This window comes from Lutra lutra, chromosome 2 (genome assembly GCF_902655055.1).
Source record: "Lutra lutra chromosome 2, mLutLut1.2, whole genome shotgun sequence".
Taxonomy (NCBI): domain Eukaryota; kingdom Metazoa; phylum Chordata; class Mammalia; order Carnivora; family Mustelidae; genus Lutra; species Lutra lutra.
The window spans coordinates 68,685,925-68,702,983 of NC_062279.1; the positions used below are offsets into that span (position 1 = coordinate 68,685,925).

At 38.4% G+C, this 17,059-nt stretch overlaps 1 protein-coding gene across 3 annotated transcripts in view; it reads right to left on the bottom strand.

Annotated features, from left to right (window-relative positions):
* FBXW7 (F-box and WD repeat domain containing 7) overlaps positions 1 to 16,855 on the bottom strand; it is a 223,345-nt gene extending 206,490 nt beyond the window's left edge. For 2 of the 3 annotated variants that reach the window (XM_047717646.1, XM_047717647.1), the window contains exon 1: positions 15,714 to 16,855. The gene's annotated coding sequence lies outside the window, so the exon portion shown is untranslated. The remainder of the gene's footprint in view (positions 1 to 15,713) is intronic. The other variant, XM_047717648.1, reaches the window with a different exon arrangement.
* Between the last annotated feature and the right edge of the window lie 204 nt (positions 16,856 to 17,059).

Consider the following 17,059-nt stretch of genomic DNA (forward strand, 5'->3'; position numbering starts at 1 on the left):
CTTAGCACAATGCCCAATATACAGTAAACATTCAGTAAGTGGTAATAAGGATGATCGATACAGTAATTATCAAATTACTTATTCATCAAATTATCAAATCTCTATCTTACCCTCTAGAGTCACACCCCTCTTTCTTCTAGCTAATTCTTTATAAATCAATGGAGGCAGCTCTGAGGTAAAAACCCATCATCATCAAAATAAAAAGAGACCTAGTAGGCAACTTCCTCCCCTCCAATTACCTTTTTTCTCTCTCATGCCTCAGTCATTATCCATACTCAACAGAAAATACATAATCACTCTGTCTGGGACCAAATGTACAGAGGAGAACAGAGGTCTTTTACTTAAAGATAGCTCATCCATGATTTAGCATTAATACTACACATTCACCTTTTCAGCAAGTTCAGTACTAGAATGGGTCAACAGGTGAAAAAGAAATCAACTAAAAGCCTCTTTCAGAAAGTATTTGTTGTATCAAAAGTTTCATTACTAAGTCAGGAAAAGAAAAGTCAACTTAATGCAGATGTACCAAGTATCTAGGCTGTTTTACTTTTAGGATATTCTTCCCAGAATGCAGACGAAAAAGGTTCATACAAAATCTCCATCAACTATTGGAACTGGCTTCCAGGTCATTTAATAAATATTTGTTGAACACCTACGGACAGGTGTTACACTAAGCACTTTGAAACAAAGTGACATGATAATGTCCTCCTCTCATAGAGCCTATTAAAAAATCTTTCCAATCATTTTTTTCTCTTTCATTAGTTAGCAAACTACATGCCTAGTAAGTAGCAGTAAATATTAGGCACTTTCGGGGAGGAGATATTAACTGCAAGATAAGACATAACAGTTGCCCTCAAAGATCAAGAGACCAGGAAAAGAGAAAAATACAAACAACAATTTTAAGTGCTATAAAAGCCACAAAGAGACTATGGATAACCAGGAGAAAAAACAACTCCACTTACATTAATGAGAACAGGTTTCCTAGAGAAGATGATATTTAAGTAGGGTCTTAAGAGATAAATGTTTTGCAGATCAAAGGAAAAGAATACTACAGGCAGAAGAAAGAGAGGCACAGAGACAAATATATGTGAAACTATATACATGTACACAGACACACACAAATACACACTGAAGTGTATATATACTTTATGTGTGTATACATGGATATACAACCACTGTTAAGATACAAGTGAAGGAAGTCATTTGAACTACAAATGACTACAAATCTCAAAGATGATACATTAACTAAAACCATGTATAAAAGAAAAGTTAGTTCATTCCAATTTCAGCCTTAGGGCATTACCACTTAATTCTCTCCCAGAAATAAAGGGATGGTGCTAGGAGGTCTGAACGGTAGTCTGAATCCAGACTAGAAAGGCTCCCCCTAGAGCAGTGTCAATTCAGACAGGAATATAAAGGACAATAGCAAAGAAATCAATTTAGAAGCTCCTAAAATAGACAGGGAATGGTAAGCATGTAATTTTAGACAGAAAAAGAAAAAGAGAGAGAGAGAGCAAGAGAAAGAGAGAAAGAAGTCCTAAGTTAAACAGACCTCAACTTAGTAAGTAATAAAACGAGAGAAAAATTAGATGATCCAAGGTTTCTCCCAACAGACAATTCTATTAACCTTGATACTTGCTTTTTCCATTAGTGTATGATTCTATGACTATTTACACATAAAGCCCCCTACTCTTTTTTTTTTTTTAAGACTTATCCATTTCTTAGAGAGAGAGAATACATGTGTACACCTGAGCAGTGGTGGGAGGCAGAAGGGGAGAGAAAAAGAATCTCAAGCAGACTCCCAGCTGAGCACAGAGCCCCATAAGGGACTTGATCTGTCGACCCTGAGATCACAACCTGAGCTGAAACCAAGAGTCAGATGCTTAATCAACTAAGCCACCAAGGCACCCATTAGCCCCTACTCTTGATACACTTGCACATGAATAGCTTGCCATTTTAAAAAAACAAATCAGTAAAATCCACCTGGAAATCTTTCCTAGTGTCTAAATAATAAATGGAAGCACTTTTAGATTACTTTTAGAGGAAATGCCCTATAATCTTAAAAAAAATGGAATCTATTAATTTTCCTTTATATCTATGTTTTAAAATGAATGTTAAATGAGGTCCATGTCTGTGCCTTATCTTTATCAGTAATCAGTATCTATACAGAATCTAACTGGCAAAGTGAGTATCTTATATGAAGAAAATACCCAAATGAGAAACAGAGGACTTTTTATAAAGCAGGGTTTCCCAACCTTAGCACAACTGTTATTTTGGACCAAATAATCCTTTCTTGTGGGGTGCTGTGCTGTACATTGTTTATACTTGACCTCTACCTAGCAGCTACTAGTAGCACACATACCAACCTCTCCCTAGCTGCAACCATCAAAAACACTTCCAGATATTACTGCCAATGCTCCCTGGGGCCATTGTTATGCACCAGGCACTGTTCTGTGCTTCCCATTTATTATCTCATTTAATCTAACAACATAGTATCCATGAGTTGGTTATCATTTTCCCCATCTTACAAATAAAGAAACTGAAGCCAACAGAATTAAACAACTTGCCAAAAGTCACAGGACCAGTAAGTGTAGTAGTCTGTATTTGAACCCACATGATGGTGGCTTGAGTCCCTGCTCCTAATCACTGTTATGCCATCTCATATTAACGTCTCAGCCTTTATCACCTGATATTTGAAAAGTAATCTCTTGAATCTCATCTGGAAGTAAAAACCAAAATTATCCACACAAGTGGAAGTTAAATTAAAATACTCCCAACCTCAATTCAGAATAACTTAAATATTTTTTTTAAACACTGACTATATCCCAAGCATCAAGCTTAGGAACTAGAGTGGTTAAAAGAAAAAGAAACTATCATTTACTAAGGATTTAGCTCAGGACGTTTTTCACACATTATCTCTCTAAATTTCTCACAACTTCCCTGTGAGGTAAGTAGTATCTTTTTTTCAAGTGAGGCTGCTAATAAGGTTCAGAATAGAGAAGTGGTCCCTAACCTAAAAAGGCTTACGATCTAACTGAACAGACAAGAAAAATATTTTCTTTTTTAAAGACAAAGAATAAACTGGTTAAATATCTCAGTTAGCCATACACAGAGGGTGGGAAATACAAAACAGATGAAGGAAAAGCATTCGTTAGTCACAGAATATTTTCCTTTAAAAGGGTTTCTAATATCCCTTCTCCTAAGAAGTGACATGGGTGAGCAAAATGTAATGAATGAGCTGGAGAGGAGCATCTCTTCTGTAAACAATGTGAAACCGAAATTTGGGGACTGAAAGGTAAGTCTATGACAGCCAATTTAAGTACCAAGTCAAGGAAATGAAGAGTGTTAAGAGTGCCTTGCAATTAAGATTAAGCCATAGCTGAAAACAATGAGAACATGTCCATGCTTTTAGGGTGCTCCTGCCACCAAACACTCTCAAGCACAGGAGGAGAAACAAACAAAACAAGATCTAATGGTGAAGACTGATTGGACTGGTTAACACTGGCTTAGATATATGATAAAATCGGTCAAACACCGATTTTCATAAGATAAGTGATAGGTCATCTGTTTCGCTTTGTGTATTTTGTTTCCTCAAACAGAATTTAAGTTTCAAGAGGGCAGTGTTTTCATGTTTTGTTCACTCAAATCAATGCCTGAAACAGCAGGTATTCAGTAAATAGCTGATAGTGACCTATCCAGAAGATCACAAATACCTCTGACATTCTAAAACCCAGCAACCTCACAGAAACAACAATAACTTAATATAGTATCAATACTTATTACTGCAACAACTAACATTACTGGGCACTAACTCTGAGCCAAACCTCATGATGCATTAATTTACAAAATCCTCTTGACAGGTACTACTCATATTCCCAGTTTTACAAGGAACATACACAGACCAGGTAACTTGCCCAAGTTCACAAAGTAACGCCACTGGAACCTGGGTCTATCATCTCCAAAGCTTGCTTCTCAACTACTATGTCACATACACAGAATTACAAGCATCCCTCTTAGGCAAAGCTAGGGAAATGTGGCCAAAGAAGGAAAAACAAAATTAAACAAAATAAAAAAGAAACCCCAGTGTAGTTGAAAACCCTTTGTCTGTCCCTTCTCCAAGCAGGTACTACAGATATTTTCCCACCCTAGGATACATTGATTATCCCAGACAGATTAAAACTTCAATAGCTTAAAGAATCCAGATGTTGAAAAGCTAGGGACTAATCTAATCAACATTTCAAAGGATGGTAGATAACATGTGGTAACACCCCACATCCACAACCCAAAGAAATAACAGGGTGTGACCTCTGACTAAGACTGACCTCAAAACTTCCGGTGCCATTCTCCCTGGTATCTGACCTTCCCTCCCTCTTTGACTCTCTCTCCCACCCTCTGTACATCCCAACTCTCCCACTAAATGCCTGGCCTTAAAAAATAATCTGAAGTTTTGGGGAGACAAAGCATGAGAGACTGTGGACTCTGGGAAAAAACTGAGGGTTTTTTTAGTGGGGGAGATGGGTGAGTCTGGTGGTGGGTATTAAGGAGGGCACGTATTGCATGGAGCACTGGGTATAGTACATAAACACTGAATCCTGGAACACTGGAAAAAACAAAATTAAATTTTTTTAAAAACCTGAAGTTTCCTGTTTCCTGCCTTAAATTTCTAATCTAATAAATTAAAATTTTTATATTTCTCTAATGAAAAGAAATCTGCCTATGTTATACTCAATCGAAAAAGGCTCCTCACCACTCATTACAGTAGCAGTCCAAAGTTGACAGTCTCAAATTCACAGGGCTGTCAATTAAGAGACCACCAATCATGCAAAAGAAAACTGATAATCCACACATTTATTTATATAACCTTCTGGTATTACATGCAAAATAAATGGACAGGAATAAATTAAAGTCACTAGAGAGACTATGTTCTTCTCCCATCTACCCAGTAGCCTAGTCATTATCATAAAATCCTTCTTTGAAAAATCTCTGAGATGGAAAGAAGCATAACTCCAACTGCTACCAACAAAGAAAAATATTTTAAATGACTTATTTTTTAAATGAGAATAGTATTATATTAACCACATAACTTACAGATCTATTAATATATAAGCCAATCTAACTTCTGCATTTACACCAAAATCTAAAGCAAACTGCCTTTAAAAGAAGTTATAGAAAGAGGACAAGAGGCAAGATAATCATTACTAAGAAATATATCTCAATATGTTTTCTGCCTTTCTATTTTTTTCATATATTTATCTTAAATATACAATTCTATCAAGTAAACAGACTATGAAGACATAGCCAAATTTCTCTCAAAATAGAAATACTTTCCAAATATAAAAACGATCAAGAAGCATTTGTGTCTTATACTGGCCAACAGAACACTGATTATGCCAAGCTGAAGGAAAAGTTATTTCTGAAAATTGATTTGTACTTAATAAAAACAAAGCATGAAAACAGAGTATCAAACACATATACTAATCATTTTAAGAAAGGGAGAAAACTAAAACTTAGTTAAAACTGAATCACATAAAATTCCTTTGATCAATTTGAGATGTAATGATACAGGAATGCCTGAGTGGCTCAGTCAGTTAAGCATATGCCTTTGGCTCAGGTCATGATCCCGGGTCCTGGAATAAAGTCCCGCATTGAGCTCTTTGCTCAATGGGGAGCCTGCTTATCCACTTCCTTCTATTGCTCCCCCTGCTTGTGCTCATTCTCTCTCTCTCTCTGACAAATAAATGAATAAAATCTTTAAAATTAAAAAAAAGAAAAAAGAAATATAAGGATACAGATAAAACTTGTTAAACTTCTTCATAATTTTTTAAAGCTTTTTGTTCCTAAGCGCTAAAGAGATGGACAGTTAAGAGACTTAGTAACTGAATTACAACCTGATATTTCTAAATAAACAATTTAAACCATAGTCACTTTCAGAGATAATCAATGAATTATTCAAAAAAGAGTCCTTTCTAAGTATTTCTGAGTTCTTTAGAGATGATTTCAAAATCTAATATGTTCAAATTGGTCCTTCTTTCCTATAAATAATAAGCACAACAGTCCATCATTTCTCCAGTTTTTAAGATTTTTTTTAATAAAACATTAAGGAATCATACACTAGTTCAGATACTTTTGAAAACACTGCAGAATTACTTCGGTTTAATTTGTCAAACTCAAGGGCTGAATTTAAATGCTGGACAATATAAGGCCTGACTTTAGCCCTCTGTCTATATCATACCTTAAAAGATCTTTAAATTAATACTATCAGGAATGGGTCACATTACTTCAAGTCAGCCACCCAAAAAAAGTCTGAGAAGATACATACATTCTTCCAAAAACAAACCAGCAATTTGCCTTCAGACTTCACAAGTGGCACTAACATATATTAATGAGTTCATTCAAGATGCTGTAGGATGAAAAAGCCAGAAAACATAGTATCTTATCCAATGGTGATCCTCTCCACTAAAAACATTTTGTACTCTATCTTTCAATATTTCCTAAACCCAAGAGCACTCACGCAGAAAGGAGCACCTAACACAATACACTAAGTATATGTACACACAGACACACAGAGACACACACACACACACACAGTAAATGCTACCTCCTTCCAAAAACCTCATAGCTGTAAAAAAAAAAAAAAAGGGGGGGGGGGGAGGAGAGGCAACACAGCATAGCAACAGAAACTGCACAATATCTGATTGATCCACTTAAGTGATGGAGAAAGAAAAAAAGATACAGGAGCAATGAGGTCTCTTGTGCACTTCTGTTATTTTTCAACTACATGCATTGCAGGATAATGCAACATATACAGGCTCTCAGATTTTCTTGTACTAGCTAACTGCTTTAGAGAAATCAACTGTTAAACTCAAAAATTTTGAAGGATTATTTCAGAGAAATTGTTACTTATTAGTCATTCAAAATCCATATCAAGTACAGATGTTCCCTCAAATATTTCACAATTCTGAAGGTGGAATAGGAGGAAATTTTAAATATACTTGTGTATAGTAGTACAATTTTAGAAAATATATATCCTACAATTTCCAGGAAATGTCCTATACATTTAGAAAATAAGCTCTACACATACTATGAAAGGTATCATGAGAAAGTGACAATGAGGTCTAAAGAGAAGGTAGCAAAAATCTAAAAGTACATTAAGACATAAGACAGACTGGTTTTATACTTAGTGGAAAAAGTCTGCAAGTAGAAAGGTTTAACCCCAAAATTTCATTATTTACCCAAAACATGCTACCAAGTTGGACAAAGGCAGCTTTCAGCCAAATTGTACGGTAAAAGAAATTGTGTTTAGCACTCTTTACTTCTTAACTCTCTTCTTCTGCAAGGGCATCCTTTCAGGAATTCAGAGCAGTTGGCCCACCTATTTCTTGATCAAAACCTGCTCTTAGAGGGGTACCTGGGTTGCTCAGTCAGTTAAGTGTCCAATTCTTGATTTCAGCTCAGGTCATGATCTCAGGGCTATGAGATGGAGCCCAGTGCTGAGCTGTGAACTCAGGAGGGAGTCTGCTCCTCACCCTCTGTCCCTTCCCCTGCATAAGGGTGCATACTCTCTCCCTGTCTCTCTCAAATAAATAAATCTCCAAAGAAAAAAAAATGTGCTCTTAGAAAAAGATCATATAATTTATTTATCTTAGAGACAGCTATGTAAAAACCATTTCTGTGTAAAAGAAACAACTGTACAGCTATTATAAAAAAAAAAATAAGAAATAACAAGTGCTGGCAAGGACTGAAGGGAGGAGAACTCCCATGCACTGTTAATGGGAATGTAAATTGGTACAACCAGTGTGAAAAACAGTTGTGGAGGTTCCTCAAAAAATTAAAAACAGAACTATCGTATGAGCCTGCAATTCCACTTATAGGTATATATCTGAAGAAAATGAAAATACTATTGCAAAAACATATATACCACTCCAGTGTTCATCATAGCATTACTTACAATATCCAAGATTTGGAAACAATCTAAATGTCCATCAACAGATGAATAAAGAAGATGTGGTATATATACACACAATGGAACATTAGTTAGCCATAAAAATGAATTAAATCTTGCCATTTGCAACACAGATGCACCTAGAGGGTATTATGCTAAGTAAAATAAGTCAGACAGAGATAGACAAATACCATATGATTTCACTTACATATGGAAACTAAAAAACAAATGAACAAACAAAACAAAACAGAAACAGACTCATAGATACAAAGAATAAACTGATGGTTGTCAGAAAGGGGGTATAGGACAGGAGGCTGAGGAGATAGATAAAATAGATGGTGATGGGAATAAGGAGATACAATCTTCCAATCACAAAATATTTAAAATGTGGGGTATAATGTACAGCACAGGGAATATACTCGCACAGGGAATATACTCGATAATACGGTAACAACTTCGCACATGGTGACAAGATGTTACACTTACTATGACCATTTTGTAATGTATATATATATATATATCTAATTACTATGTGATACACCTGAAACTAATACAATATTGTATGTCAATTATTCTTCAATAAAAATATTCTAAAAAAAAGAGTTTATTATTTAAAAGCAACTTTACTCACCTGTTTGTAATGACAATTCAGCTAAGCTTTATTTAAAAAAAAAAAAAAGGAAAAAATAATACACCACTCCTTTCCCTGACCCTCTAAAAGTGTCACTAATACAGAATATTTCTATTTGGAATATTTTCAGATATGAGATTAACACCTTGTATCTTTTAAATCACCACCTATCCTTAAGCTTAGGACAATGATAAAATTACCTGAAAAGACAAAAACTTAAAAATGTTTAGAAGAAAAAGAATCCTTCCCTAATGAATAGGAAAGCAACGTTATAATGACCTTCTAAAAAGTACACTAAAATTGTCAGATTATGTATAGACTTTTTTAAAGAGAAAGGAAATGAAGTACCATTACATGTGTAGAAATACTATGAAAAATAAAAACAGGTTTGAAAGTAACTAAAAGGTTATCATTATTGCAAGGGTCACCTCCTCCCCTGCCATAAATAGGGGAATCATGAAATTAAAAAAATCTATGAAGCCAGGGTAAAAATACACCATCATTGGGTGCCTGGGTGGCTCAGTTAGTTAAGCATCTGACTTTGGCTCAGGTCACGACCTCAGGGTCCTGGGATTGCTCCCTATTTGGGGCTCTCTGCTCAGTGGGGAGTCTGCTTGTCCTGCTGCCCCCCGTCCCAGCTTGTGTGCACAAGCTCGCTCTCTCTCTCTCAAATAAATAAATAAAATCTTTAAAAAGAAAAATACACCACCATCCAATGCAGGTATCTTTTGACATATGAAACAAATGTTTTGATATTAGCTATAATGTAAAATTGCACAGTGAATTATTCTTTCTAAACAAAACACTTAAGATAGATTCACCTAAGAAATTAAACCACGCTACATTTACCATTAAGAATATGCAAGATTTTTGGATATTCTTAACAGCAAAGATTTTTTAAAGTACACACTTAAGTTACCTAGAGGATTTGTTAAGAAAGAATACTTAACAAAACAAAAATTGTGCATCCAATAATTCTACACACTGAATTGACCACTGTAACAGTAACATTTTAAGAAACAGAAGTAACAAATCTTCTTTTTTTTTTTTTTTTAAAGATTTTATTTGACAGAGAGAGAGAGAGAGATCACAAGCAGGCAGAGAGGAAGGCAGAGAGAGAGAGGGAAGCAGGCTCCCGGCTGAGCAGAGAGCCCGATGTGGGGCTCGATCCCAGGACCCCGAGATCATGACCTGAGCTGAAGGCAGAGGCTTTAACCCACTGAGCCACCCAGGCACCCCAGAAGTAACAAATCTTAATGTTCTTATAATTTGGCTACTATTTTCATCTGATTCAAACCAACCATAAACACTTTTAATTTTACATCTAAAGTAAATGCTTTACAATTATTTACAATTTGTTTGCAGAACCATTCAAAATTACACCCTTAAGTTTCTTCAAAGATACTTTCCAGCTATGATATGTAGCCAGGACATCACTTTATGCAAATTATTTATCTTTGAATAAAAAATACAAATAGTTCCTACTTTTAGCTGCTATAGACAGCACTGCGCCTTGTTCCTCAAGTTCCCATAGTATTCATTACTCTTCAGGCAAATGTATTTTGAACTACAGACTTTACACAGAATCACTTTAAGACACTACCCAAAGACCGTATCTCAGAAAACGGAGAACACCTAAAAGAGCCAGTCCAAGTTTTGTAATGGAATGAAGCTCACACTCATACTGAATGTTAGTCTACTTGGCTGTTTTCTACACTAGCGTTCCATAAACTACGTAGTTTATATATAGTCGACCCTTGAATAACAAGGGTTTGAACTGCACTTACACATGAGTTTTTTTCAATAAATACAATACAGTATTGTCAATGTATTTTTTCCTTACAATTTTCTTAATAAGATCTTTTCTCTAGCTTACTTTACTGTAAGAATGTGGTATTTAATATAAATAACCTATAAAATATATATTAGACTATGTTATCAGTAAAGCTCCCAGTCAGAGTAGGCTATCAATAGTTCAGTTTTGGATGAGTTAAAAATCATATAGATTTTCAACTGTACAGGGGGTTGGTAGCCCCAGCCTCCCCATTGTTTGAGGGTCAGCTGTGTAAGGTTTTATTGGAACATAGTCACGCTCATTTGCTTACATACTGTCTATGGCTACTTTCACACCACAAGAACAGAACTTAATTGTTGCTCCAGACATAGTCCACAAAATCTAAAATATTTACTGACTGGCCCTCTACAAAAAAAAAAAAAAAAAAATTCACCACTTTTTTACTCCTCCACACAATGAGATATCAGAGGCAACACATGACATCTCCAAGAACCCTCTCTAAAATACATGAATTGAGCATCTGTCAGCCTAGGTGTAGGCTTTTGGGTCTTCTGATGCTAAAACACAAATGCACTCCCAAGGCCCTTCAGTCATCCTGTATCAATCCCAAAGTTGCCAAGGCAAAGCACAAAAGGTTATCACTCCCTCCTACCAGAGTCATACCCTTCCCACTACCTTCACTAGTAAATCATGTCAACCCAAAAAGACTGCCCTTTAAGTCCATCTAAACATGTTTCACCCACATAAAATATATTGTGGAAAGTAGAGGATGGAGAAGGCACCCATATGGCATATATTCCAGTCCCATACCCTTATCCTAGAATCACCTGAGATCCAGCTCCCTATCTAAACATCCCTTCCCCAGAGAGTTCTGCCATTTGAATTAAATTCTTAAGAAGGGACCAAAGAAGCTACTAGGAAGGCGGTGAACTGAATGAACTAATGAACACAAAAAGTATGGATATGTATATATTCCCTATTTTACAATCCTTAATTTTGTTAGAGTCAACACTAAAAGCAAGCCCACTAGCTGCAGATTTCGCCACAAAAAAAGTCTTCCATGTCTCATGCTTCAAAGACAGCTGATTCTTTTTAAATGCCAAGTTGTTTTTTGTTTATTTGTTTTTTAATAAAAAGGTTAAAAAAAAAAAGCATTTTCAGCACTGCTGTGCCAACACAGGGATATCCCCTCCATTGTATGGGACACAAAGACACACATCAACTGCAAGCAGGGGAAGCAGCCTTCTCTGCCAGCTATTTTTAGCCCTACTTCATCAGATTAAAGACCAAACTTAGGATAATAATCCTGGGCAAACTTTAAAAACATGAATTTTTATGAAAACAAATCTGTCCTTTTATGTATAAGTTCCTTAACAGTGAAATCCTATATATCCTTCTGACTTTAAATCAAGGGACCTATATACTCTACAAAAAGCTTGTTAGCTCCTTCAAAAATATAGATGCACATGTCCTAATAATTGGTAGCCATGTTAAAGACTGTTCCTCCCTTTGAACTTTAAATCTTATCCACTTTTAAAACATTTTTTAGGGAGAGTCTCATTCATTTTCTGTTCTTACCATATCGTTGCTAACTTTAACAGATTCCCTTCCCCCAAAGTAAAAAGACACATTTTTCAGCTCCTTTACTCTGCAAGAAACCTTAACACTGTGAAACTGACTCCTAACTCTACATTTTCAGCATATCACTCATTAGCTTAACTATTTTTCTGTCTTCAGATTGCATCAGCACCAACTTTTTACCCTAAAATTTAATGTCAAAAACAAAGTCCACTGCCCCATTTCTGAATTATTTTCTGTAAGAAACCACTAGTACCAATCTAAACTACTGGGAGCATCTTTCTCACCCCTCCCTTTGTACAGCTCTTCGAAGACCATGGTATGAAAATGTTGGTTCCCTAAAAAAACAAAATCCTTCTTCAGGTAAAATGCTTCCCGACCTAGAATACAATTTCTCCTTAATCATCTAAAAGTACCTTCTCAGCAACATTGTTCTCAGTTGATTCTCTGGGCTGTACACATGTAACTGCACAAACACAAACACTAACTTCAAGCCTCCTCAACAACTTTCATCCATATTCCCAACAAGCTAACTTTCCAATTACATTTGTCCCTCACACCCTCCAATTCCAAAAGTCTTAAACACTTTATCTCCACCAGCACCTTTCTTCCCAAAAGAAATCTTATCTCCCAGATTTGGTTCAGACACTCCAATTAGTTTTGTATAGTCCAACACCAAGACTTCTATAGATACATATACACTTATATCTATAAGGCACCAAACACAGTAGTGTGAGAGACAGTGTCATACATACAGTAGGATGACTTATAGTGTCATACTTACAGTAGTATGACATATAGTTTCATATATACCTCTTTCCTACAATTTTGTGCAATTTATGTTTCGTTGCCTATGCCATAAGTAAAAGCATCTCAAAGGCCTCTCAAATACTTTGCTGTTTCTTTGCTACCCAAAATGCAATCAAACATTACCATGCTTTTTAACCTATAGTCAAAGTAATAAAAATAAGTCTTAAAGTTAGTAAGCAACTTTGATAAGAGTACAAATCTAACCTCAAATTATGGTTTGCTGGTTTGTCTCCCTTTTCTCCCTGAAAAATAGCCTATGCCAGAGTAATTTCTCTTTCTCTCATCTTTGTAAAATATAGGATACATAACTTCCTCAAGTTCTCAAAAGAAGGTAACAGATCCAGAGACATTTGCTTTTGATTTGACATCTAACATTACACCTACTAATCAGTATTTCCATGTCATTACCCATTTAAAATAGAACTTAAGGCTCCTTACAAAAGTGTAACAAGCACAAATATATAAAGAGAAACAAAACAGCTGGAGAAGTTCCAGAAGGGGCAAAATGATCAAGGGATCAAAGTAATCATTCTAAGACTGACAGAAAGAGTCAGGGAAGACAATGGTAAAGAAGAATAATCAAAATACATAAAACCAAGGAAAGATGAACTCCAGCTTGTCATAGCATTTCTCAAAACAAAACCTCTGGATGTGTTCCCAGTGCCTTTAACCTGGATTTCTAATATTAAGTGAAATGGGTGCAGCATTCCTTTGGGTGGGGGGGACAAAATAACAAAACAAAAAAACTCTTGTCAAAATTGGTAAATTTTTTTTCTCATTTAAGTTTTCTTCAGAGCACCTGCCTTCTCTTCCTCTTTGGTCTATCAGTATATGGCAAAAAAAGTTTTTTTCTCTAAGCAAAATTATTACAGATTGTCTCAATAGCACAACTAACTAAATATTTCTTAACTGTAGGGACCAAAAGGAAGAGAACCTGGGCTCTACAGCAGGAGACACATCATCAAATGTTGGAATAATCACAAATTAAGACATTATTGGCCCAGCAAATTTCTTAATATTTTCCAAGATCTGGTTTGACTGTTTCTAATTAAAGTTATCGTATGTGGGTATTTTATTTTGAAAGGTATTATAGTTTGTATATTTAACAGTAAGGGGGAAAATGTAACCAAAATTAGTATTCTTTCTCTATACATATTGGTACTTGAAGATTCCTTTCAGAAGAAACCCCAGCCTTTTCCTAATTTTTAGTACTTAATTCCTCATTTTAACTTGAGTGATCTTTCTAAATAAAAAGCTGTGTTCTTTTTGAATACCATGCATGGGGATTAAGCTGATGTTAAAACAGTTTGCAATAAAAAAGAATCAGCTTAAATCATTTAATCATTTCAAGTGCATTCTGCATCCTATAAAAATAAGTTTGAAAAACTTAAGAGAATTGTGTTTTCATTAAGTTTTGCATATCTTTTGTTATGCCATGTAAATTCCCTTCTTTTTCGTATGATTAAAGAAAGGTTATGATAAAATGATTAGTTCATTTACATTCACTTGTAGCAATTACATGAGAAACTGAATTTTGTCGTGTTTGGGTTTGTTCATTCCTGTGAATGATGGTACAGTTAGGTGAGATTTTCTGTTATGGTACCCAAACTCACCATTTGGTCCTCTTTATTCTTTGAGGGTTTCAATAAAAATTGTTCACTCATAAAAAAAAACCTCTGGATGTGTTTTGGAACTTTACGGAGACAGATTTGGGACAAATAAATGAAATGTTAAATAATTCAGGGGCTAACAAACTTGTAGAACTCACTATCTCAAAAGAGAAAAAGTATATATGAAAACACTATTGGAGAAAGTTTTAAATAAATTTAATTGAGATCCTGAATGGAGAAGTTAGCACGGACAACCCCAGGCTTACACTCATTACCACAAAGCAGTGGCTTCAGAGGGAGTGAGCCCACACTGTTGCCTGGAGGAGCCACAATTCTCAGTACTGTAGTACTGCCTATGTTCTGTCAAATAAAATTCCACCTTATGCTTAACCCTCAAGGTCTGTATAAATATATGAAATGGTAATTACTTTCTTGCACCTCAATTTGGCACTGATGAGAGGATACCTAAAATGCATACCAAAGATTTTATAAACTTCACCTTAAAATAATGGAAGGGAAAGGAAAACTTTCATCTTTCAAAGAATTAAATATCAAAAAGTTTCTCCTCGTTTGATAGTGAAGTAAAGATAACTCAACCAAGCAAAGTGTCAAGTCATTCTGCCAAATAAAAAAGTGCTAGCAATTAGGACATACGCTACTTAAAAAAAAAATTTTTTTTTAAAGCATTTGGATAGGGAAAAAAATGCAAAAACTTTTATAAACTGTTTAAGGTACTAGATGCTCTTCCCCAAGTAAGTCATGATTCATAAGAACTCAGAATCTACTGAGTAATTGAAATCTGTTATAGCTTCCTGACACCTAGAAATTGGACCCAGGAAATGAGAAGGTAAAAAACTCCTGTACCATCTCTCAAGGAAGAACTGCAAATAAGACAGGAATTTCAGTTTCGGGGGTTCACAGGGTAAAAGGTTCCCTCTTGAGAACCCTAATTAGAGATGACCCGAAACAAAAACCACAGCACTGTTTCACACCCGGTGTACCAGGAAAAGGTGTATTACAGAGATGTCCTTTGTGTGCACATATGATTTGGCTTCCTCAATTTCCTTTGCCAGTTACCGGCCAGAAAGGTGCAAGTGTCCACTCTGGATAAAGATAGAGCTCCTCTAAGAGAAACCTGTAAGCTTTCATATTACCCGTACAAGGAGCTAAAATATCATAAAACACAAGACTACCCGATACCTCTTCCTCGCTGTAAAAATAAAGATGCACCCTCTGGTCCATACACTCCCAACACTCCTGCAAAACATCAGCAAAACTCCGAGGGGACGAACCGGACGGTATCCTCCCACGTTCTACCCCCTCGATTCCCTTTCCCCGGCCACTCACACTTTAGGGAAGAGCCGTGGCGCTGAGAAAGTGGGCTGGTTCCCTTCCTCCTTCGCTCTGAGGCGGCAGCTGCGGAAGGCTCCGGCGCGTTACTGAGGAAGAAGCGGTGCTTGTGTCTCTAAGCCAGGCGGTCACCCCGGGTCTCTTCCGCGCCGCCGGAGCAAAGGAGGCGGCAGCGGCCCCGCTTACCTCTTCTTTTCCTCTTCCTGGATCTCTTCAGGCTGTGTCTTCTGCCCGCCCTGAGCCACTTCTCCCGGGACAGTCACGTCTGGGAGGCTCCAGATTTTGCTCTTACAAAGTTTTCCTCTGGGCTGAGGCTGCAGCCGGCCCCCCGGGTCCCCCCCGGCCCCGCCGCCCTCGGGGCTGGGGCGGGGGAGGGGGCACTAAGAACTCCTCCCGGAGTCCTGCCGAGGGGCCGGGGGGCCGGCGACTGGCCAAGAAAGAAGACCCCCCCCCCCCCCGCGAGGGGGCTCAGGAGAGGAGGAAGGTAAGGAAAGGACGGCGGCGCCTGTCCTGCTCTCCCCGCCGCCCGGGCCTCCGCTTCACATCGGGGTCCCCGCCCCCCCGGCCGGGGGGTGGTTGCTGAGCTTGGGTCCCCCGCTCATACACTCTGGGGCAAGATGCTACGGCCCCGGGCGGATGGAAGAGGCAGCGGCGTGGTGGGGGACCCGGCCGGCTCCGCTCGGCGCCGCCCCCGCTCCCGGCTCCCGCATGTGTCGCTGCGGCTGGGACCCCCTCCCTACACGTTGGGGGTCCCTCGCCCCGCGCCCCGGGACGAGACAGAAGCTCCGGCCCTTCCTCAGCGTCTTCTCACCGCAGAGCAGCTGACTAGTCCCGGCCCGAGGTAGCCGCCTCCCTGCCCCCCAGCCGCCGGCTCCGGCTCCGGCTCCGGCTCCGGCGTGTACAGCCGCCGCTACCGGCCGGGAAGGTGAGGGGGGGAGAAAAGGGGTGGCCGCGGCTCCCGCTGGTCCAGGTCAGAACGAAGGTCTCGGCGGTGGCCAGTGCACGGGGGCCGGGTCTCTCGGATGCTCCCTCGCTCTCACGCTCTCCGCTGCGGTGGCGGTAGCGCCCGGAGCTCAGCTCGCTGTCTCGCTCGCTCTGTGCGGGGCTCTCGCCTCACTCCAGAGAGGGGCGGGAGGAAAGCGGCGCAGGCGGATGACGCAAGTCACCTAGCAACCGCTCCCCTCACCCCCTCCCTTTTCTGTCCGCCAGGACGTTTCCTCCGCTGGCCTTTTTTTTTCCCCTTTCTAACCACCCCGCCCAGGGTGACTCTGGCGCGCTCTGATGACGATCAAAGGGAAGAGGAAGTCGGGGCCCCGCGAGCGGGTGGGTGCGTCTCGGGCCGC